Raw genomic sequence first — 24,441 nt, 5'->3', positions numbered from 1 at the left:
TTTTCTCCTCCCATTCTTAATAGTCTCTCCTTCGGGCCTCAGAAGCCCTATCACCCGGACGCTCCGGGGCAGGATTCTTTGCCACTTTGTCCAGCTTTTCAGAAGCTAGGACCAGCATAAGGTTCTTGTACCAATCAGCATAGTTTGGGCCCTTCAGCTTGTTGTCATCAAGTAGTTTTGCAAAAGATCCGTTTGCCATTTTCTGATAAAAGATCAAACATCAGTCCACAACCTAATTTGATTCATGTTCATTTCATAGATATGGATTTTAATCTATGATCCATTTCCATTTATTCGTCTTTGAGATTTTCCTCCTCTCTCAGTGACGGAGACTACGGGTTGTCTCTGGAAATGTGGGAAATCACATAGGGTGCATGGAGCCAACTGTTTCAGCTGCATAACCCCACCACCTTTTTGTGAAGGATCACATCCACTCATCATATGAGTTTTCCCTTTGGCCTCTGTCAGACAAGGTTCAGAGCCGTTTTCAGGTAAACCTTTCTGTCCAGTGAGTGCTTACCCATCATATTCGTGAACACCAATGTACCGTGAGAGAGTTCCCATTTTCTGGTGAAGCCCCTCCCACAGGTGGAGATCAAACTGGCAAACAGGGTGGCAAGAGCAGGGAGGCGGCAAGAGAGTATTCGCAGGGTGCAGAATTCTCTCTTCTTGATTTCAGCACTAAAGAGGATCTGATGTGTTTCTTGGTCTCTCTCAAGGCTGCCGCCCCCTCCTTCCTTTTGTTACTTGAAAAGATCAGCTTCTAATCCCATTAGGAGGTGCTTATCCAAATCATATTTGGATCAGCCTTCTCTTCTAGTGATAAGGATAAACCCTTATCTTATCTGCAGATTAGATTAGCTTTATCCTAATCTTATTAGGAGGTTTCTAGATCTGAATCACATTCAGATCTAGACTCTCTGAGTGGATAGGATCATGACCCTATCCTAACTACTAATCCATCTCAGAATTCGCCCCTTTAATTAACTAAATTAATAGCCCAGTTCGAAATGGGCTTTAGGCCCATTAAGCTTATGTGCTCACTTAACCTTCCTAACTGCTGCTCAGTTGGGCTTCTTTGTATGGCGTGGGACCCAAGCATTGATCTACACACCAGCCACATGGGTTCGGCCCAGCCTTTAATACAAGGCCCAGCCGAATTCACTGAAAAACTCAATGAACCCCTTGAGTCCATCATATGGACCCTATGGGCCCAACACTTACATTAAGTGGTCCTTGGGCCAAGCCATCTTATAAAAACCCAGGGACTGTGGGCAGGTGCAAGATTAGCCCATCAGGTATTATCCTCAATGGTCTTACACTTAACCTCTCAGCCCTTAATGATCAAGCACTGCCCGACAAGAGAGGACCTCTCCCTTGGCTGCAAGGAACAGTGCCGCACTCTCCTCTCACATGGATCCCGGGAATTAAAATCATTTGCAAACAATTTAAAACCGTACACATATATATATATATATATATATATATATATATATATATAAATATATTAATTTTGCAAAACAAAATTCCAACGATTGAAATCAATTGCCGGCAATTTGGTTTCCATCAGAGAGAGTGCATTCCCGATCATTACCCTTTGTCCGACAAAGTGGCTGATTCTGTCACTATGATCACCCACTCAGATGAATTCTCAAACTGCCCCAACATACCCAGGTTTTGATCCCCGCTAAGGATCTCACTGATTGGTACATCAAAGACAGCCCGATCCGACACCTAGTGTAGTATCATAATCGAGTCTAGGGGTCGGGTGTAACTTTCCAGTTTTGCCCATCAATCTCCAAGGTCCAGGGCAATACTGGAAATCTGGTCCAGTTCAAAGATTCAATTAATCCCACACTGTATGTGCCTAGGGTCTCACCCCAGTAGCTGAGACAAGCCACCCCAACCGACTTGGTGGCACCACAGTGTCAGCCTTGTCAGGATAAGTCTCCCCAGACCGACCCACTGGCTGTGAACATTCTAAACTAACACGAGTCTCAATAAGTGTCTAGTTTTAGGGTATTACACAGAAACATATCAAGGGAACATGAATCAAATATGTACTTTTAATCATTTACAATAAACTCATAAAGTACATCAATTTTGATTGAAGCTAAGGGCATACAAAACTGTCTAACAGATCCAACAGGTGGCAAAGATGCCAAGTCACCCGCTAGAAGAAGGGAAGCATTTTGGGGAACTTCTACTTTTAAGAACTTCTGTTATAGCCCTGGTGAGATTGGTGGCACTGAATGAAAGGGATAATGAAACCAAATGGAAGAGATGTTTCCACCCTCCTCCCGGTGAGAAGAGGCATGTAGCCAACCTCGAGCTATAATGAGATAGCTCACTGCTCCAAAGGATATTAAGACAAACTAGGGGTTAGCTACTTCATTCATAATTGGAGAAAAAGGAGAAACAGATATCCACTGTTGTAAGCCTTGTTCTCAAAGCGGACCCCAGGATACTTACTCTTTTGAATTTCCCATTCCTCCCATGTACCATCAGAAGCGGGAGTGCATCCCATTGTATCAACATCTCAACTCTAGATTTGTTTCCCTTCTTAACAATTCTTTGTTCTAGTATGGTTGTGGGGTAGGGAAGTAGTGTTCCAATAGTGTTAAGGGGAGGTAGTGTAGTCATTGAATGGCATTGGTTCCCCAATTTCTTTTTGAGCCATGAAACATGATATATGGGATGGAGCCTATAGCCAAGAGGCAACTCCAGCCTATATGTCACTGGGCCGATACTTTCTAACACCTTCTAAGGCCCATAGAAGCAAGCGGCTAGTTTCTGTGATTTTCTTAGAGCCAGGCTGCTTTGTTTGTATGGTTGGAGGCGAAGATAGACATAATCACCAACTTCAAGCTCCCTCTCACTTCCTTGAGTTGGGAGAGAACCTTATCCCTTTATAGGAGTTCCTCTTCAACGGATTGTGCTTTAACAGTTCCAGGGATGTATGTCAGTGGGTTTGGAGGTGGTATGCCATAGACAAGCTGAAATGGGGTAAGCTTGGTAGCTGAATGATAAGTGGTGTAATACCATCATTCGGCAAGAGCCAACCATTTGGCTCAACTATGGGGACGGGTGCTTGCGAAACATTTCAAATAAGCTTCCAAAGTTCTATTCAATATCTTGGTTTGACCATTGGATTGTGGATGGTAAGTCGAACTCAAGCACAACGTAGTTCCTTGCAACTTGAATATCTCCTTCCAAAAGAGGCTGATGAAGGTTGGACTATGATCACCGACAATAGAGGATGGCATTCCATGCAACCTGAAGACTTCTTCCATGAATAACTTGGAAACGCTTAGGGCTGAATAAGGGTGTTTTAGAGCAATGAAATGTCCATATTTGGACAACTGATCAATGACCACTAGTATGGAAGTCTTCCTTTGAAAGGGGGTAATCCCTCTATAAAATCCATACTAATATCAGTCCAGATTCGCCTAGGCAAGGGTAAAGGTTGTAGTAACCCAGAGGTGTGGATATTTTTTATTTTATACCTCTAGCATATCTCACACTATCAAACCCATCCCTTTACTTGTGTTTAGGTACCCAAAGTGGCCCCTTGAAGGTGAGTCGTGGGCCCCCTTTCTCCATAATAGCCCATTTTTGCACTTAAATTTTTCTGGGTTGGGCTTTCCAAGATAATTTGTTGTAGATCTGGGTCTCTGTTTCTTCCTTCATCGTCTCTATCCAATTGGGAACGAGCTGGGAGATGGCGAGCAATTCTTCTTCGGTTCAACGAGAAAGGGCGTAATACAATGTTGTCCTTCCCTTTACTTGTCACTATTTCATAATCAAAGCCCAATAATTTGGTGACTAGACTTTGCTGGGTGGGGGTGTGAATCCTTTTCTTCAAGAGGAAACCCAACTTATATGATCCATCATTGTCTTGAATTTTGTCACAAGTAAATAATGCCTCCAGTTCTGTACTGCTGACACCACGACTAACAATTCTTTCTCATAGGTAGGGAGGCCCAGATTCCTCTTAGGCCCATGGCACTTGCAATCGCTTTCTACTATGAAGCTCTTTGAGAAATCAGGTAGCGCCAGCACTAGTGCGGTCACCATGGCCTATTTTAGTCTTTCAAAAGTTGTTGTTGCTAGTGTTGTCCACTTCCATTCCCCTTTTTTAGAAGTTGTGTTAGGGGTTAGGTAATGACTCCGTATCTTTTCACAATCCTGCGATAGTACCCGGTTAGTCCAAGAAAGCCCCTTAACCCTTTTATGGATTTGGGAATAGGCTAAGTGGTAATTCCTTGGGCCGAGATAACATGGCCTAAATATTCCACCCTAGGTATTGCAAATTGACATTTGCTCAGTTTTATAAATAATTTGTGGTGCTTGAGTCTCTCTAATGAAATCTTCAAGTGGTGAATATGGGCCTCAAGGGATTCATTGTAGATGAGAATGTCATCAAAGAACACAAGGATAAATTTTTGCAAGTGGTCTTTGAATATGCTGTTCATCAAACCATGAAAAGTGGGTGGGGCATTAGTAAACCTAAAAGGCATGACAAGTAACTCATAATGTCTTCTTCTTTAATTCTTATTTGGTGGTACCTAGTTTGGAGAGTACTTTGGCTCTACATAACTCATCGGGAAACTCATCTATTATGGGCATAGGAAATTCGTCCTTTATGGTGGCATTGTTGAGGGTCCAGTAATCGACATAGAGGCGCTACCCTCCATCCTTTTTTCTTAAAGAGGGACTAAGGCCAAGAAGGAGTTGGTATTGGGCCTTATGATTCTAATGTGAAGCATCTCTTTCACTAGAAGTTCAACCTCCCTTATTTTTGTATGGTAAGGTCGAGCAACAATGGGTCTGGTGCTATCCAAGAGGGAAATGGCATGGTCCTAGGCTCGAGGGTGTGGTAGGCCCACAGGTTTTGCAAAAATTTTCTGATAAGCATCCAATGGAGTTTGTATATACTGGTTCACCTTCAACACGGGCCCTTCTTGGGTATGAGTAACTATTTGTAACAAAAATATTTCATGGGCCTTGTCTATTGCCCTTTTAGCCTGACCCGTTTCAATTATTTTGGGTTTGGGCACCTTCATCCCCTTTAGTTCATGTGCTCCTTCACTGTCAAGGAACCGAAGCCATAAGGCACTAAAATCCCAGAGGACTAGCCCTAAAGTTTTCAACCACTACATACCTAAGATGGCATCATATCTGGGTAGAGGTAAAAAATAAAAATTTGCAATGATGACCACACCTTTGTCACGGTCTAACACAGGCTTAGCCTTGCCTACGCTTGGCGGGCTTACGTTAAGGGACCTCACTATCATTTTTGCCAGCAAGATTATTGGGAAATCTCATGTCATCTTCAGGAAGACCTCCAAAAGCTTAACGTACTCTTTGAGGAGGGGTGGTCAACTTCCTTGGGTGCCTGACCATGGCATTCGTAGACCAACATCCCTTGCGGGGCGGCCCTGGTTAATGGCTAGCATGGCTACCAGGGCTCCTCATGGGTGCACACATGCTCATGGGGATAGTGCATGGACTGGCACTGCGCCACCGACACTTAAGGGAGGCTTGGCATGCAGGCCTGGCCTAAGCATGACCCTTCACCACACCAACCCCTTGCCTAAGTTGAATGAGCTATCCCGTTGCCCATAGCGCATGGGTGTGTTCCAGCTCAGCAGTTGCCTATCGTCATTGGCAAACAGGTGCCTAGCATCATCGGCATACAGGAGTTCCTCTCATCGGTGCCAAGTCGCCTCTCATCATGGTTGTCTCCCTTTAGCACGTAAGCGGCGCCTCCCATGGGCCGAAAGGAGCCAACACAGTGCCTCGACCATGCGAACTGAGGTCATGATCCAGTGCTACTAAACTTGGTGGAGCCATCACATCAGTCAACTCCTAGCCCCAAGCACACATAAGGCTTGTCCTGGCCTGCCTTGGCCTGTACGCCGCACGGGTTTCTTCCACTGCAGATCTATTCCCATGACACCTTGGTCCTTAATGGGTAACTTGAGGCATTTGCTTGTACCCTATAACCTTTGTCCACTAGCAACCATAACTTCAAAGGCCCGGTCACTGTTGGGGGAGAGCCTAACTCTCTTAGACATTTGAGGATCTTAAAAAATTTTGGGTTAACCCACTATGTATGAGAATTGATAGAGGTTTGTTATAGAGAGTACCGTTAATCTTCATGGACTGAGATGAATTGGTACCGAAAATGGTATTTAAAGAGATTTTCTCTTTTGTCCCGTTAGTGTGTTCCTTGTTCCACCTTGTATCTTCTTGTGTCTCTTCATCAGGTCCCATGATCCAGAATATTTTCTACACCTTTCATATGTGTTAAGGGGTGAACAACTCATCATAGTTGTAACAAAGCCCTTCGGCTCTTCTTTCTCTAGCTTCTGTTGGGGTCAGGTGATTCACCTTCGACATTTGGGTTCTTCCATCAGTCTTCTGGCTTAAAAATGGTCGGGTCTTCGAACTCAAAGTGACCTTCCTCTTGGCTTCCCATTCTTCTTTTTTTAGTTGGGCTAATCGGATGGCTCTAGTAAGAGTCACTAGTTTGAATTTTTTCACTCCAGAATGGAGCTCAGGTTTCAAACCGGCCATGAAACAGCTAAGAAGGTGCTTATCCTACAGTTCCTCAACTCTCGTTGAGAGTCTCTGAAACTCCTCAATATATTAAGTTATTGTCAAAGGTTGTGTTAGTTTGGCCAGTCCTCAATATATTAAGTTATTGTCAAAGGTTGTGTTAGTTTGGCTAGTCAGCCTGAGAGGTTGTAGCTTTGCAGTCCATTAAAACAACTATCCAAGGTTGCAACATACCATCTCCACGTCGGGTTGGGCTGGTAACCTTTGAACCAGTAGCACCACTTGACCTTTGTTGGCATCCCCAATTTGAGTTCTAGGAACCTCCCTCCACGTTTAGCTTTTCTTGGTTGGGTCCAACGATGCTTGTCTACTGGTTCCTTCTGATGGGGTGAAGCTGCTTAACCGGTTGAATAGTTCTTCAAGCCTTTGGTCGATGCGTTCCAAATGATGTTCAATTTTTTCCATCTGTTGTTCCAATACCTTCATATTTTGACTCAGGATCTGGTTGTGAGCATTGAGAAATGACTCACTTGGGCTGGAAATGGAGTTGTCACTTATCAGTTATGGAAATGGAGGTGATGGAACATTCGAGAATGATTTTCAAAACCGCTTTGTTTTAGCGACTCCAAAGCCCGAGGCACCAGTTATACCAATCTGGGTAAGACTCGGATGGGAGAAGGAAGGTGTTAGACACCCCTCTCCAGGTTCCAATAGGTTCTTCCTCTCCTTTCATTTTTTTTGTACAATTATTTATCTCAGTATTTTGTTTCAACAACCCACCCAGCTCAAGAGGGTACTTGTCACCTAGTCCATGAAAGAACAGGAATTATTCTCCATAGTCCAAATGCTTGATTATCCATTTATCTATTTATAGTATATTCTATTGATCAATATCTTGGTATTTCCCTCATTTTTTATATGTGATAAAAGCATGTCAAAGGATGCTATTGTAAGGAATTCCAGAAAACCATCTCAAGCATTAAACCTTGAAACAGATCATTATAGTTAAATCAAAAAGAGGGAAACAAAACATATTATTATCTATTGTTGTTATTTGAATGAAATAAAACAAAATTGTAATATTAATATTAAACATGATGAAAAAAGAAAAGAAAGGAGAATGACCCTGTATGATGAATGGAATATGAAAATTTAGCTAATTGGTCGTTTTAACTCACAACATTAAAGTACTTGAGCCAAACTTCTCATTTAAGCCAAGGTGCGAGTCGAGCAAAGCAACGTTCAGAACATAGAAACAAAATCAGCGTAACCTGATTCATTATATAGCCTAAGTGGTTTGCTGCAATGGGTCAGTAGAATAGCAATTGGACTCTCCTTCTCTTACCCTTCCTTGGACTCTTTAAGTGCACGATGCTGTCGAAAATGAAGAGGGGAAGCTCTGAAACTGAATCGATGGTGAAAGAATGCCGAAAAAATAGGGGAACCACCTCTCTTAGTTAATGATCGGATTAGACGGGTTGAAGAGAAGTTGTAAGGTTAACGGATAATTGTTGGCTATGGTTCAATGTGATGAGGAGATGGTAGGCGAAGAAGAGAAGAACATCAATGTGCTTTACTAAGGACAACAAACCAATGCATGTGGATGGAAACAGGGGTACAACAGAGATTAGTGCCATTCATGTTCGGGATGGTGATGGGAGGGATTCTTAGAAATGATGAGTGCCCATCGAAAACATAGATGGAAGATGTTGGATCTTCATTACTGCTAAAGTGTTCCATTCATGTTCGGGATGGTGATGAACTAAGGTATGGGAGGGTGATGAATTTGAGAACAAATGGGGAAAACATAGAGAGAAGTGAGAATGAGAAGATGAGAGAGGCCAAAATGAGAGGAATAGTTGGAGGAAATTGGGTTGCCTCCGCCATTGATTCACTAGTCAAGAGGTAGAAAGATGGTGAATAGTAAAAATTTCTCCCCCTTCTCAGGTTCGGTGGTGATAGAAGAGCAAGATTGAAGAAGAAGAAGAAGAAGAAGAAGAAGGGAGGAGAAAGGTGAAGGAATTGGAGGTAGAGGGGATTACCGCCACTACTGTTTGGGGGGAAGATGAACAGTGTTTCCTCCTCTCTTTCAAATGAAAGAAAAAATGAAGCTTTAGTATTAGGTTAAAATGGCATTTTTTTTGTAATTTTTGGGTTTAAGTGGTAATTTGGTAATTTTACAAAATCCAGTGTAATTTGGTCCAACTGGGTCTAATGGGGTCATACTAGGATTCATGGGTGGGTGGCTAAGATTTCTAGGCCAAAATGTGAAGGGTTAAGATGGGTTTGACCGCTGAGAAGGGTTTTGTATGCAAGCCAATAAGATTGACCGAAATGGAATCTTTCTTGATGAGCGGGTTAATTGGGGAAGTTTTTGCTAAAATTTGGTAGGGTGGGGTTTTTGGATGTTTTTATCTGATTGGTGAGGTCATATTGGGCCACATGGGCCCGTATCGGGCAGATTTGGAAAAGGGGCTTGAATTGATCAATCCGAAGCCTCAAAACAGAATCTTGGTGCAATGGAAGGTTAAACAAAGGCAGATTTGGGTGAAACTTCATAGGGTAGGGGTCTTGGGATAATCTGAAGTGATTGGTAGGGTTTGATTGGCCATTTGAGCCCAGATAGGAAATATTTGGAATCCAGTCAATTTAGAGTCTTGAAAGGAAATCTAAGTGCGATGGAGGGGCAAATAAAGGCAGTTTAGGGTGAAACTTCACAAGGCAAATGGAGGAATTTGGAGTTGAAACTTTCTGGATAGGTGTTTTGATGTATTCGGAGTTTAATGGTGTAGTTTGATTAGTTTGGATGTGTTATGATCAAGGGAATCTAGGATTTGAGTGTTTAGGCTAACAAGAGGCATCAGAATGGAATCTTCTCTTGATGAAGTGGTAAACGAAGGAATCTGTAGTTGAAATTATATGGGCAGTTATTTAGAGAGGTCTTGATTCTGATGGTATTGTCTGATTTGAGAGTAAAGGTGTAGATGAAGGTTGATCATGGTCATTGAATTGGTATCGGATGGGTTTAATGTTGGATTTAGGGGCTTTGGGGCTGAAAGTTGGGATTTTTGGATTTTGGGGTGTTTTGGAGAGGTTAGATGAATCCGATCAGGTGTTTGGGGTAAATTGGAGGTTCAAGCAATGGACTGAACAAAAATTGGATACTAACACTAGTGTTTTGATACCAAATTGTCACTGCCCTCCTCCCACCATCGAGAAGAGGCTTATGGCTGACCTCGAACTATAGTGAGATGACTCGCCGCTACAAAAGATATTAAGAGGTTTGGCTATTTCATTCATAATTAGTGAAGAAGGAGAAACATATGCATATAGGCTAGATCGTTATAACAACCTTCCAGGTGTACAGAATATTCCCTTGTCCGCATGATTTCCCTAATGATTACAACTATTCTATTTAAAAGAAAATATAAAGAAAAGCAAGGAAGACTTGTGAGCTGGCATGAAGTGCTCCTTTCATGTATGCATACATGGGTTTGTTACATTCCCCTAATCTCTCCTAATCGGTTTCTATGAATGTGGGTTGGGTCGTGATATCCAGTAGAATGCATATCAAGAGATGAGTCCAACCACTTATTTTGGCTATCTTCTTCCTTGTTTTCTTCCTAAGATCTAAGATCTACAATTAACGTTTTGCCTCCGCCATTGATTCACCAGTCAAGAGGTAGAAAGATGGTGAATAGTAAAAATTTCTCCCCCTTCTCAGGTTCGATGGTGATAGAAGAGCAAGATTGAAAAAGAAGAAGAAGAAGAAGAAGGGAGGAGAAAGGTGAAGGAATTGGAGGTAGAGGGGATTACCGCCACTATTGTTCGGGTGTCAACATTTCCTCCTCTCTTTCAAATGAAAGAAAAAATGAAGCTTTAGTATTAGGTTGAAATGGCATTTTTTTTTTGTAATTTTTTGGTCTAAGTGGAAATTTGGTAATTTTACAAAATCTAGTGTAATTTGGTCCAACTGGGTCTAATGGGGTCATACTAGGATTCATGGGTGGGTGGCTAAGATTTCTAGGCCAAAATGTGAAGGGTTAAGATGGGTTTGATCGCTGAGAAGGGTTTTGTATGCAGGCCAATAAGATTGGCTGAAATGGAATCTTTCTTGATGAGCGGGTTAATTGGGGAAGTTTTTGCTGAAATTTGGTAGGGTGGGGTTTTTGGATGTTTTTATTTGATTGGTGAGGTCATATTGGGCCACATGGGCCCGTATCGGGAAGATTTGGAAAAGGGGCTTGAATTGATCGATCTGAAGCCTCAAAACAGAATCTTGGTGCAATGGAAGGTTAAACAAAGGCAGATTTGGGTGAAACTTCATAGGGTAGGGGTCTTGGGATAATTTGAAGTGATTGGTAGGGTTTGATTGGCCAGTTGGGCCCAGATAGGAAATATTTGGAATCCAGTCAATTTAGAGTCTTTAAAGGAAATCTAGGTGCGATGGAGGGGAAAATAAAGGCAGTTTAGGGTGAAACTTCACAAGGCAATGGAGGAATCTAGAGTTGAAACTTTCTGGATAGGTGTTTTGATGTATTCGAAGTTTAATGGTGTAGTTTGATTGGTTTGGATGTGTTATGATCAAGGGAATCTAGGTTTTGAGTGTTTAGGCTAACAAGAGGCATCGAAATGGAATCTTCTCTTGATGAAGTGGTAAACGAAGGAATCTGTAGTTGAAATTATATGGGTAGTTATTTTGAGAGTATCAGATGGGTTTAATGTTGGATTTAGGGGTTTTGGGGCTGAAAGTTGGGATTTTTGGATTTTGGGGTGTTTTAGAGTTGTTAGATGAATCTGATCAGGTGTTTGGGGTAAATTAGAGGGTTAAGCAATGGACTGAACAAAAATTGGATACTAACACTAGTGTTTTGATACCAAATTGTCACTGCCCTCCTCCCACCATCGAGAAGAGGCTTATGGCTGACCTCGAACTATAGTGAGATGACTCACCGCTACAAAAGATATTAAGAGGTTTGGCTATTTCATTCATAATTAGTGAAGGAGAAACATATGCATATAGGCTAGATCATTATAACAACCTTCCAGGTGTACATAATATTCCCTTGTCTGCATGATTTCCCTAATGATTACAACTATTCTATTTAAAAGAAAATATAAAGAAAAGCAAGGAAGACTTGTGAGCTGGCATGAAGTGCTCCTTTCACGTATGCATACATGGGTTCATTACACTCCCCTAATCTCTCCTCATCGGTTTCTATGAATGTGAGTTGGGTCGTGATATCCAGTAGAATGCATATCAAGAGATGAGTCCAACCACTTATTTTGGCTATCTTCTTCCTTGTTTTCTTCCTAAGATCTAAAATCTACAATTAACGTTTTGGCTTTAACCTATGACATGTATCGAGCTTAAGACTTACAAGAATTTAGAGATACTTGAACAAAACTAACAAGCTCATATGGAGATATCATTTACTATGTTCATAAATATAAACAACTAGCTTTAGAATATCCCCTTCTATAGAATCATAAGATCCATGTGCATAGAAAGATCTCTCTCTCTCTCTCTCTCTCTCTCTCTCTCTCTCTCTCTCTCTGAATGATGTGTATGTTGAAAGAGGTCTCTAAAATATGAGAATAGGGAAAGGGCCAAGATAGTCGAGAATGAGAAAATAGGCAATCATTTATTTAACGGTATTGTAGTCCAAAAAAATAGAAACCTCGTCCCATCTCTTTTGTTGCAATTTTTTTTTTCAAAACGTACTTGATTTAGTCAAATGGCCAAACTTGGTCATTTATTTTTGAAAAAAGGCCTTTTCTTTTATTCAGTAGTCTCAACACTGATACAATATGCATGATGCAATGCAATATGCATATATTGATTCTTTAAACCCTGTTTACAACTACTCATAATCCAATTCAGTTTATTCAAAAGTATTTGGTCACCTCAATATGCTTTATACGATCAGATTGAATAGGATTGTCAGCAATATTTATGGTTGCTTGATTGTCAGAATACAATCTCATTGGAGTATTTGCTTTGATGTCAATCTTAGTCAATAAGGTCTTCAACCAAAGTAGTTCAGACACTCCATGAGCCATTGCCCTGTACTCTGCCTTAGTATTAGAACAAGCAACAATCGATTATTTCTTACTTCTCCATGGAACTACTTTGCCTCCAACTAAGGCATAGTAACCATATGTAGATCTTCTATCATCAATTGATCATACATAGTCAACATTTGTGTAACCTTCAATCTTTAGATGGTCTTGATTGGAATACAACATTCCTTTACTAGGGCATCCTTTCAGATAACCTAAAATTCTATTAATTACTTGCATGTGAGATGTTATAGGTTCATGCATATATTGACTAACCATTCCAATAGCATAGGATATGCCAAGTCTAGTCAAGCAAAGATACAAGAGATGGCCTACCAATCTCTGGTATATCCTTCTTTAACTTATCCTTCAGTGGCATTCAACTTGTGGATATGGTCAATATAGTCAATTGGAGTTTCTATAGGATTATACTCTAATTTCCCAACTTCATAAAGCATGTCAATAACATATTTTCTTTATGTAAGAAAGATTCCCTTCTTAGATTTTGCAACTTTAATGCCAAGAAAGTATTAGATATCATTGAGATCCTTAATCTCAAATTTTGAAGCATTGAAAGATTTTAATTAAGAGATACATGTGATGTCATCACTCGTCATAACAATGTCATCAACATATACTATCAAGATTACTTTACCATCAACTCTTCTTATGAACCAGGTGTGATCTATTTGAGATTAGAAAAATCCAATCTTTAAGACACTATTTCTAAATTTGTTAAACTAGACTCTAGGGAACTACTTGAGCCTATAAAAGGACCTCTTTAAGTGGAAAACTTTTCCTTCAATGTTAGTAAAGCTTACCCCAAGTGGTAAGTTCATATAAATTTCTTCTTGTAAGTCCCCATTAAGGAAGGAATTCTTTACATTCATTTGATATAAAGGCCAAGAATGGTAAGTAACAAGAGATATAATCACATGAATAGAATTTATTTTAGCAACTAGAGCAAATGTTTCGAGATAATCATTGTCATAAATTTAAGTGTATCCTTTGGCCATAAGTCGAGTTTTGTAATTGAGTCATTTTCCTTGTGCTTAATAATGTAAACCAACTTACACCTAATAAGAATCTTATCCTTGGGATAATGAATAATCTTCCAAGTCTAATTTCTTATAAAGGCTCTCCATATCTTTGTTTATAGCTTCCTTTTATTAAGGAGACTACATTGCCTTTGCAACACAACAAGAGATAAAAATAAAAGAAATAACAGAAATATAGGCACAATAAGAGGGTGAAGAGCATAATAAGACACATAATTAGTAATAAGATACTTACTACATGTCCACTTCTCTTTTCAAATGGCAATAAGATGATCAAGGTCATGATTAGTAACAAAATTATTAGGAGGTTAATGATTACCTCAATCGAGGAAATCAAATTGTGATGGGAATTCATCTTTTAGAGCCACCCTCTTATTGTGCCTGATAAGAACTACTGGCAGGATCGAGGCTGATACACAAGAGGAGGAGGATGAGAGTAAGGAATATCATTGTTATAGGGAAGAGAGGAAGAATAAAAAGGAATAGGGATAAGAAGATGAAGATAGAAGGGAGTTTAATCTTCACTTAAATTTCCCCCCTAAAAGAAAGATGGATGACTAGAAAAAAGGAGGAAAACTCTATAAAGGTAAAATCCTTAGAAACATTCTCTTGCTAGAGAAAAGATCAAAACATCTATAGCCTTTTTCTAGACTATAGAGTAACCAAGGAAAATACATTTGATTGATTTAGGATCAAACATATGTTGAAAAGAACTCATATCATGAACAAAACAAACATAACCAATGATCCTAGGGGTGTAAATTAAAGTGGAGTTCATCAGGAAAGGGGTGGGAACATAACTATCTCAACAACATCACCCTTGAAATGGGTGGGAACATGAGTTTGAAACAGTAAACCTCGAGCAATTTCAGTCACATGCATGTTATTCCTTTTAGCAACTCATTTTATTATGAAGTATGACTACATGGACTCTAGTGAATAGTTCCCTGATCTTCAAGAAATCCATACAAATGGCTTTGAAAATATTCCTTGGAATTGTTAGATATTATTATCTTAACTCTTTTCTCAAACCATATTTGTACCATATTCATGAAGTTTTGAACAATCATGGGAACCTCATCTCGACTTTTCATTAAGTAGAGTCATGTATACCAACTATAATCATCTATGAAGAGATTGAAGTATTTATACCCACCCATGCAAGGGATAGCATATGGACCTTAAATATCAGTATGGACCAAATGAAAAGCCATATTACTTTTTCTACTACTCGCAAAATATGTGGTTCTATATTATTTGGACAGATGACATACTTCACATTTAGAGTCCAACTTTGACACTAAGTTAAATAAATGGAAATAAAAGTTTTACAAAATTAAAAGACATGACCAAAGTGATGGTGTCATAATTTCAAGAGACTCATTTTCTCATTAGAACAAAACTCAGTCTGGCTCGATAATCCATGCTTTGAAGGTCCACCAAAGAGGTAAACTCCATTGACACTTCTAATCATCTTCCCCTTGCTCAAGTCCTTAAAAAGACAAATGGTAGGTGTAGGTATATAGTGCTCATTCAGACCCTCAAAGCACAGTAAACACTGCATTGATACCACATGGACACTCGTGATCAGTCTGTAGCCAACCCTCCTTCTACGATGAACCTACGGCATGCATCGCAGGACTACGATAAACTCGTGGTTCATCACATGCGCACGATAGGCCCATTCTTAACTCGAGACAATTCAATCCCAGGCTGAACCTACGATTAGGTTCACTCACACTCGGTCCTACGGTAAACCCTCAACTACTGCGGCACCCCAGTCCGCTGAGAACTGCGTCCAGATGCCACCTGTGCGCATAATGTCGAAGAGATGAATGTGACAAGGCATCACGTAGGTCTAATGAGATTTTGCCCGCTAGACGGTGACGTCACTAGCGACATGTCAATTAAGTGAGGCACACATGAGGTAGTAGCACACACGAGTTATGAGGATCTCCAATTGAAAGGAAAACCAATCCTCGGATAGATCCCCATAAGGACACGTGGCGAAGCCCTAACAGTGCCCTTAATGACTGACAACAACTCCAATATTCCCTTTCCTAGTAGGAAATGAGCACCTCTGGCTCCTTCCTTTTAGGATGTCGGGATTTCCCCCATAAATAGAGATCCTCCTCGTAATGAATGACACTTATCCAGTCATTGATTAACCTTATCATTAGACCCCGGCTCAGCCATCTCTTTACCCTCTTCGCCTCAACCTCCCATTTGACTCCTCATCCCTGGTCTTCCTCTGTCTTTGAAGGAGACCATCACCCTTAGCCTAATTACCACTTTACTTATATTAGAATCTCTAGTTGCACCTTTGATCACAGAGGGTGGCTGCACGAAGGATCAATCTTACACCAATCACTAAGGAACGCGGTAACATCCCCAAGGATACTAATCCAGGGGTGGAAAATCAATTCGAGACGAAGGCGAACAACCAAATCGATATTGAGATACTCTCAAACAAGGTATACAAGTTCGAGGCTTGTTTCAAAACCCGTTTCGAGAAATATGAACAAGTGCAAGAAGAGATGAGGACTGCTCTCCAGATCCTTCTCCAACGAACGGCCCCAGTTGAGAAATCTCCCCACACCCCGGCTATCATCCCCATGGGACCTCCCACCAGCCACCATGCCTCCAACCTCAACCCCGCTGCACTAGAGCGACCCATCAGATCCAATCACGCAGCCATGCAAGCAGGATAGAACATTACAGTGCAGTCAAGGATCCTACCCTGATTGGATCCAGTGGTAGAAGCTCCACTTAGTTGAGATGAATTGAGAGAGTACGTACAAGAGTTAGTAGTAGAAAGTCGTAATCGAGTGCAGGATTCCGCCGTCTTGCAAAAGCAATACTCTGACCAAATCCTATACAAGCCTTACCCCACCGATTACGTTCCCCCGCAGCAATGGCCACAATATGATGGGAAGAGGGGAAGCCCATAGGAACACATGAGCAAATTCGAAGACGCCTTGGGATCCTTCACTCTCGATGGGGACCTCAAAGTCTGCGAATTTTCAAAATCCTTGATAGTCCCAGCATATACTTGGTTCGTTAGCCTCCCCGCAGGAAGTATTGACTTGTGGGCTGAGCTAGCAAAAAGATTCTTATCAAAGTGGTTCACCCTGGAGAGGAAACTAACAATGGCCAATTTAAAGTACCTAGAGCAAAGCTTGGGAGAAGGCCTCTTGGCGTATGTCATGTGGTTTCAAAAACTGACCCATTCCATTTCTTATGAGCATGCCACGAAGAAAAGCTTTCTTGAGCAGTGCGTACAAGGGATGCAGCCCGCCTATAGGATTGGCATCGAGAACGTGGAGCAGGCAAGTAGAGCAGCTGCAGCGGCAGCCCCCTAAAGAGAGACCAGTTCGGGGGACTATTCATGTGATCGTCGGAGGTTCGATCGTCGTAGGCTGCACTTTGGCTATAGTTAGGATTTCAGCTCGAGAGGTCGGAAGGGAGGAGTAAAACCCCTCGAAGCGGCCAAGGACAGAAGACCCGATCTTCTTCACTGAGGGTGATGCGTGCAGGGTCCACTACCCCCACGGTGACACACTCGTCGTAAAGATATGGATTAATGACTTTGAAGTCAAGCATGTCCCTGTTGACTCCGACAGCTCGGCAGACATTCTTTTCAAGGTAGCATTCGACAAGCTTCAGCTCCAAGAGAGCGACCTCAAGCCCGCAAGTACTCCCTTGGTGGGCTTCAGTAGAGAGGAAGTAAGGCCCTTTGGGAGAATCACAGTACCTGTGGAAGTCAGCACCTGGCCTAGCATAGTGAGGCTTAGCCATGATTTCTTGGTGGTCGCAACTCCCTCTCCGTACAATGCCATAATAGGACGGCCCACCACCCACGCTCTACGTGTGGTGGTCTCCACCTATTATTTGGCGATGAAGTTACCCACGGACTTCGGAGTTGGGTAGCATGAGGCGATCAGCTCGAGTCTCGCAAGTGCTACATCGTCGCCCTCAAAGGGAAAGCCAAGGTGGCCGACGACCTCGAGCTAGAGTGACCTACGAAGCAATGCAAAGAGCGAGTTGCATCTACGGAAGAGACTGTTTTCGTGCCCACTTTGGCGGAGATGCCCAACATAGACCCTAACATTCTCAACTGGTAAGTTTTTTGCTTCAAAATTTAGATGTTTTTGCATGGTCTACAGCAGAGATGCCCAACATAGACCCTAACATCATAACTCACAAGCTAAATACTGATCCTGTAGTTAGGCCCGTTAGACTGAAAAAAAACATAACTTAGCCCTAGAGCACTGGAGAGCAGTTGACGAGGAGGTCGGGAAGCTCATCGTAGCCGACTTTATCAGAGAGGTCCATTACCCAAGCTGGGTAGCCAACCCAGTCCTGGTAAAGAAGGCCAACGGTAAATGGCGCATGTGCGTCGATTATACCGATCTGAACCGAGCTTGTCCGAAGGATTACTTCCCACTCCCCAAGATTGACCGCCTGGTGGATGCGACCTCAGGTAATGAGTTGCTGAGTTTCCTGGACGCCTACTCGGGCTATAACTAGATAAGAATAAACCTTGCCGACGAAGAAAAAACAACTTTTATAACTGAAATAGGCATGTATTGTTACAAGGTCATGCCCTTTCGACTGAAAAATGCTGGGGCTACCTTTCAAATACTTGTAAATAAATTATTTGAGCCATTAATTGGCAGAAAAGTGGAATGTTATATAGATGACATGGTCGCCAAGACTCAGTTTACACATGATTTAATAAATGATTTGCATTTGCTTTCGAAATTCTGCATAAGTTTAACATGAAACTAAACCCAAATAAGTGTGCCTTCGATGTCACCTCGGGTAAATTCCTAGGGTACATCGTCAACTGGCATGGCATTGAGGCCAACCCGGATAAAATTAAGGTTATCCTAAATATGAGACCACTCCGAAAATTGAAGGAGGTTCAGAGGTTGAATGGTCATATAGCCACCCTGAGCCGCTTCATGTCCAAATCGGCATATCGCTGCCTGCCTTTCTTTAAGGCGATTAAAACCAAAGGCTTTGAATGGATCGATGAGTGTCAGCTCACCTTCGACGAGCTCAAAAAGTTCCTCGCCCACATCCCAACCTTGACCCGACCCGAAGTCGGAGATATTTTGGAGCTATACTTCTCCACGAGTGACGAGGTAGTCAGCTCGGTACTAATAAAAGAGGTAGATAGGGTCCAATGACCTATCTACTATGTTAGCAAAGTGTTGTAAGGGGCAGAGACGAGGTATCAAGAGATTAAAAAATTGGCGTATGCTCTAGTTGTTGCAGCTCGGAAGATTCACCCGTACTTCCAAGCTCATACTATCGTAGTTCTCACCAATAAGCGTTTGAGGCAAGTCTTGCTCAAGCCCGAGGTGTCTGGTAGGTTGACGAAGTGGGCCATCGAACTCAGTGAATACGACCTCTAGTACAAGTCACAAACTGCTATAAAGGCCCAAGCCTTAGCTGACTTTGTCACGGAAAGCACTTTCAGCACCGAAGTACCTAGGCTGGTCGAGCCCGAGGCCCCCAGTTGGGATGAGGATCCCTGGATCCTTCACGTGGATGGCTCGTCCAACCAGTAGGGCAGCGGAGCTGGAATCGTTCTATATGGGCCAAGCGGGGTGAAACTGGAGTATGCATTACGCTTTGAGTTTGCGGCGTCCAACAATGAAGCGGAGTACGAGGCGTTAATAGCCGGGCTGGCTCTAGAAAACGAAGTGAAAGCCAAGCACATCGTCATCTGTAGTGATTCTCAGCTCGTGGTCAACCAAGTTATAGGTGAATATGAAGTTCGCGAGGCAACCATGATTGCCTACTTAGCCAAAGTAAGAGAGACTCTGCTCAACTTCTAGTCTCACTTCATCAAGCAAATCCCGAGATTTGAAAACGCTGAGGCCAACGCATTGTCCCAGTTATACAACACCAGTGATAATACCATGAGAATCGTGTATATAGAGAACTTGCCTCGGCCTAGCATTCTCGAGGGGATAGAGGAGGCTTCTCCTGTCATACAAGCAGAGCCGAGCTAGATCGATATGCTCGTGAGCTTCCTGCTACATGGGACCCTCCTTGTGGATCGTAACGCCACCTGGCGGGTGGAGCATCAAGCGGCCAAATAAGTCATAATAGACGAACGGTTGTACTGAAGATCTTACACGCTCCCCTATCTGCGCTGCTTGTGACCTTCTGAGGCTGAGCTCATGCTCCGCGACACTCATGAGGGCCTGTGCGACGGACACTTAGGGGCAGGGCTCTTGCCCAAAAAGCACTACGACAGGGATACTACTGCCAACAATGAAGGCAGATGTGATCGAGCTGGTCAGAAGATGTGACAAGTGCCAGAAGCAAGCCAACATCCACCACCAGCCTACCACCGACCTGAAGTATCTCACCAGCCTGTGGACTTTTGCACAGTGGAGGATCGATATACTTAGACCATTTCCACCAGCGACAGGGCAAATGAGGTTCTTAGTGGTGGTAGTTGATTATTTTACTAAGTGGGTAGAAGTTGAACCTCTCACAACGATCACAACGCGAAATGTGCAGAACTTCTTCTGGAAGAATATAGTGTGCCATTTTGGACTACCTCGAGTACTGATCTCTGAAAATGGTAAGCAGTTCAAGGATATTAAATTCCAGAATTGGTGCAAAGATATGAGAATTCAACAAAACTTCACCTCGGTGGCGCACCCTCAAGCAAACAGCCAAGTGGAGGTCACGAATAGGGCCATTCTCTGCGGACTGAAGGCACGCCTCGGCCGAGCTAAGGAACTATGGGTAGATGAGCTACCCAGTGTACTATGGGCTTATCGAACCACGGTAAAGACCACAACAGGCGAGACCCCCTTCAACCTCACTTATGGCATCGAAGCAGTCATCCCAGCCGAGATCAAGGTTCCCACGCTACGTTTAGAAGTGTATGACGACAAAACAAAAGAAGACAAGTTACGCACCAACCTCGACCTACTTGATGAGGTACGGGACCTCGTATACATTTGGACCGCGGCCTACCAGTAGAGAGTAGCTCGGTATTATAACGTCAGGGTCAAGAAGCGGAACCTCCGCGTCGGAGAACTGGTTCTTTTTAAAGTTATGGTGCCTGAGCCCGGTGTTCGTAAGCTCGGGCCAAATTGGGAAGGACCTTACCAAGTAAAGCGGGTGCTCGGGGAAGGAACGTATGAGCTTGAAACCTTAGAAGGGAAACAAGTAACTCGGGCATGGAATATTGTCAACTTAAGGCAGTATTACATGTAATCACCGAGCTAAGTGGACTACAAGTCATTCTCCGAGCCTATGGGCCAATATGTCGAGCTAACAAAAGACCTCGCACTATAAGATCCAGTCGCCTCTTCGGCATGGGCGAACTCTGGAAAGGGATGGACCGTAGTCGCTCCCAGAGCCTAAGGGCCAATATGCCGAGTTAACAAAAGACCCCGACACTATAAGACTCAGTCGCTTCTTCGGCATGGGCGAACTTCAGAAGGGGGTGGACCGTATTCGCTCCCAGAGCCTAAGGTCCAATATGCCGAGCTAACAAAAGACCTCGGCACTATAAGACCTAGTCACCTCTTCGACATGGGTGAACTTCAAAAGGGGGTGGACCGTAGTCGCTCCTAGAGCCTAAGGGCCAATACATTGAGCTAAAAAAAGACCTCGGCACTATAAGACCCAGTTGCCTCTTCGGCATGGGAGAATTCTATGAGAGTGGACTATAAGTCACTCCCCCAACCTAAGGGCTAAAATGTCGAGCTAACGAAGACATCGGCACTGTATAACACCCAACCGCTTCATCGGCATAGGCTAAATATCAATACATAAGGCGTAGGCCGCTCGGGCGTGAATCCTGTGATGCATAGCCCGCCCTGGTATACAAGTTGGACCCGTTAGGGACAACCGACTTCAACTTCAGTAACCCAGGTGTAGACAGGTCAGGCATATGCCTTACTATGTTGCTCACCTCAGTGTACATCATAAAATCACCCCTACTAAGTACGGGGAGATAGCTCGGGGTGACGATAGTCGAGAAACCCCACTTCGGGTACTTAGCTCTAACTGTTTGAGTAAAATAGTCACTTCGACAAAAGAGTAAATCGCACAACACTTTGCAAAAAAAAAAAGAGAGGAACATTTCATTACTAGTTCTTATAAAAAAAATGAGGCCTGGGGCTCTCCTATTTATAGCCACTGTGCCTGAAAGCCAACAACTCCGATTAAAGCGAATCCAACGGCTCACAATAAAGACAACCGCACGTCTTCCGAAATTGAAGGCAGTTTGGCACGTTTTTTGGTGCCCGAAAAACCTAAAAACCATGCGTGGTCAGTCAAAGTAATTTGAATTGCAGGTCAAATCCACCCGTCATTTCATGAACTCCCTGCGCTAGAGCAAGACCCTTAGCCCGAGGAGTGGGGTGCAATTGATGGAGGGTGATTTGACCCGACCTCCTAACCAAGGGACACGTGGATATGACTCAATGTAAATGATAGCTTAGCATGGCATCTTGGCCACAACTCGGCGTAATGAGCTCGTTGAAACCCCAACAAAACTGCTCAGCACAAAACAACTCTCTACAAAATGACTTGTTGCAAGGCAGCTCGCTACAAAGGAGTTCGCTACAAGGGAGCTCGCTACAAAGGAGCTCGTTATTGAGCAACCCGGAGTTTTTGGAAAACTCCTTATCCGACAAGACCGTGCCTGCCAGACTGCGCCCACGTCTCACGTCAGGCGGCGTCGTGCATGCCAACTCTTTATAATGTCTCTCAACTAACAGGACCGTACTCTGCGATGGTTACCTGCACCAATCGAATCAGCCTGGCGAATAATAGTTGTAGCAGAAAATTAGAGGCGGTTACACCCGATTTGACAGAGCATCAATATATAAAGACCCCAATTTCCAAGGGGCAAAGGAATTTTTTGGACGAAGTGTGCATCTCCACTCTTAGCTAATTTTCCTTTACTACTCTCTAAGCTCTCCACTGAGTTCTAACTTAAGCATCGGAGTGTTCCCGTTGGGCGAGCTCCCTGGGAATCCTTCATCTTCTTTTCCTTCTCAGGTGCTGTCCGTTGCCAGTTAAGAGCGAGGCCCCTGCCACCTAGGAGTGACCAGATCGCGCTACATCAAACTTCAAACTGTGGAGGTTTGTTCCTCTCCATTATTTTATCTTATAATATATGAAGATAGTGATTAGTTTTGATATTATGATATACAAATATTTTGAATAGATCATAAAATGGATATTTAAAATTTTTGTGTCAATGATCAATGATAACAGAAATCCACAGGACTAAGCACCCACCCTTAGGAAGAAATTCTATGAAGTCATTAATTGATTGATGAATTTGGGTTGATTACCATACCCTCAAAGTATTTTATTATTTAAATGCTTTATCCACTAAAAGATTAAGGAGTAAGTCATTCAATTCAGCTATTTTAGCTGTTGTCAAACAACCCTAGGTCTTCCTTGGCATTCAACAAGGAATCAAGTCAAGGGTTTCATGACACAGCACAAGGTCGTCTACATAGGCATTTGCCTTTTCTAGTCCATCATGTTATCTTTATTGAGTTTCCTTAATGTTGTGCTTGGTTTCCCTACCTTTCCCTTAAGAAGAAGAGGAGGAGGAGGAGGCCAGAGAATGTACTGCTAGAGTTGTCCCCTCCGATGGCTTCCGAATGGAGGGACACCAGTGTGGTGTGCTCATTGGTGTGTGGGGTAGGGTTTGGTGGAGGAGAAATAGAAAACTGGACGTCAACTTAAGATCACAAAGGAAGATTCGGACGTCAACTAAACATTTGTGATTCAAGTCACAAAAACTGGACGGTATTAGGAAGCTGTCTTGGTTTGCGAAAAGAAGGGAAGAATGAGAATACAAATCAAGATGCATATACAAAAAGAAGAAAAGAAAGAGGTCGATTGATAGAAGAGATAGATATATACCTATCTTGACAGTATGGATTATGAAAGGCTCCACAATCCGTGTCTGAAAAAGTAACCAGCCCTGTTAATTGGGTTTTTATCAATCTTTGATTTCGTAGTAGATGATGTTAAGGAGATTGTCTTGCATAATGACAATGAACTCTCATGTTCCAAATAACAAACAATGTAAATAATGGAAGATTGCTATATGGTGTAAATTTGTAAGAAGGTAAGACAGTCGTGCCCCATTAGAACTCTATACTCATTGAAAGTTTGCCAAAAGGAGTTTCAAAGGCATGCACATGCAGGTGCAAAACAAATTCATCATCTGCATCAAGACTCTAAAAGACAACAAGAGGTAGTATGGACATACAATATGGGGAGGAATACCTTGTGTCATTAACCATTTCAATGGTGTGGTACACCAAACTGCCCATCATGATCAAAGCTCACAAGAAAGTGCAGGCATGCATTTCGAAAAATTACTTGAAGCTCAATGACTATAGATGTAGAGCTTTGTAGTAGAGAGCACCTACATACACTACAATTCAAAATTTTCAATTTATTACTTTGGGATAAAGGCTAATACGCATCATCTCCTTAAAGTTTCCAAGCTATGTAGAGGTCATCTCCAATGGCTAAGTCAAACAATCATTCAACATGAAAATGAATATCGGCACCGTATGGAACTCGATCACCTCATTCTCGAGGGGGCATTTGTAGACATGAGAATTTTCTTAAACTAAAAAATTGGGCTTAAGAAGCCATCTTCTTAGGAATGCGTATCTTGTTATGCTATGAAAAGTTTCCCTCCCTGTTTTAGTTATTTACTCTTTTCTTTTACATA

This window comes from Nelumbo lutea, chromosome 7 (genome assembly GCF_056320005.1).
Source record: "Nelumbo lutea isolate HS-2025 chromosome 7, American lotus-T2T, whole genome shotgun sequence".
NCBI classification, from domain to species: Eukaryota; Viridiplantae; Streptophyta; class Magnoliopsida; order Proteales; family Nelumbonaceae; genus Nelumbo; species Nelumbo lutea.
This window is presented reverse-complemented; position numbering follows the sequence as displayed.